Source organism: Sminthopsis crassicaudata, chromosome 2, assembly GCF_048593235.1.
Source record: "Sminthopsis crassicaudata isolate SCR6 chromosome 2, ASM4859323v1, whole genome shotgun sequence".
NCBI classification, from domain to species: domain Eukaryota; kingdom Metazoa; phylum Chordata; class Mammalia; order Dasyuromorphia; family Dasyuridae; genus Sminthopsis; species Sminthopsis crassicaudata.
The window spans coordinates 611,359,140-611,360,132 of NC_133618.1; the positions used below are offsets into that span (position 1 = coordinate 611,359,140).

General features: G+C 33.9%; 1 pseudogene; it reads left to right on the forward strand.

The window, feature by feature from the left end:
* Window positions 1-206: 206 nt before the first annotated feature.
* LOC141552997 (high mobility group protein B3 pseudogene) lies at window positions 207-775 on the forward strand (annotated as a pseudogene).
* Window positions 776-993: the final 218 nt, after the last annotated feature.

The following is a 993-nucleotide window of genomic DNA, read 5'->3' on the forward strand; positions in this document are numbered from 1 at the left end:
ACAAAAACAATCTGGGAACATTCTCTTTAGGAGACCCTATAAACTCAGTCATGTCCATTTTCTCCCTTAACATTGCCTCAACCCAAAAGAAAGTTATCTGAAAACACATCTAATCTGACTGAAGAGCTATAAGTTTGGAGTCACAATTCAACAAATATTCATGGAGTGGAGATTAGTGACCCATAAAATTAGTGACCATAAAAAAGATGGTCAAAGGTGACCCAAAGGAACCAAAAGGCAGAATGTCTGCTTATATTTCCTTTGTACAATCATGCCATGAAGAACATAAGTAAAAAGTCTGGAAGTTCTTCTAAGTTTTGCAGAATTTTCAAAGAAGTGTTCAGAAGAATGGAAGAATATGTCTAAGAAGAAAAAATCCAAGTCTGACGAAATGGCAAAGGCTGGTAAATTGCAGTATGACAGAGAGATGAAGGATTATGGACCAGCTAAAGTGGGGGTGAGAGGACAGGAAGGATCTAAATGTTCCTAAATGGCCACATCTGGCTCCTTACTATTCAGAATTTTGCCTTAAGATAAAATCTACAAACCCTGGGATATTCACTGGGAATACAGCAAAAACAAACTTGGTGAGTGACAATGAAAAACAACCATACAACAAGGCAGCAAAATGAAGGAAAAATATGAAAAGAATGTTGCTGATTTTAAGTCTAAAGGAAATTTTGATAATACAGAGGAGACAGGCAAAACTTCCTAGAGAAAGGTGGAGGAGGAAAAAGAAAAGGAAGAAGAGAAACATGAAGATGATGGTGAATAAAACTAATGATATTTATCTTAAGTATCATAAAATGGGGAAAATACTAAGTGAAGCACCTTTATTGAGTTTTTTCTATATATTTGTAGCATATAATTTTTAAAATAGAAAATAGGTGCTCCAGATAATTTACCTGGTTTATGTGACACTTGTACCTGTATGATATTTGTATATATTTCCAAACATTTTTTAAAAAGAAAAGGAAATTTAGTGTTTTTCTT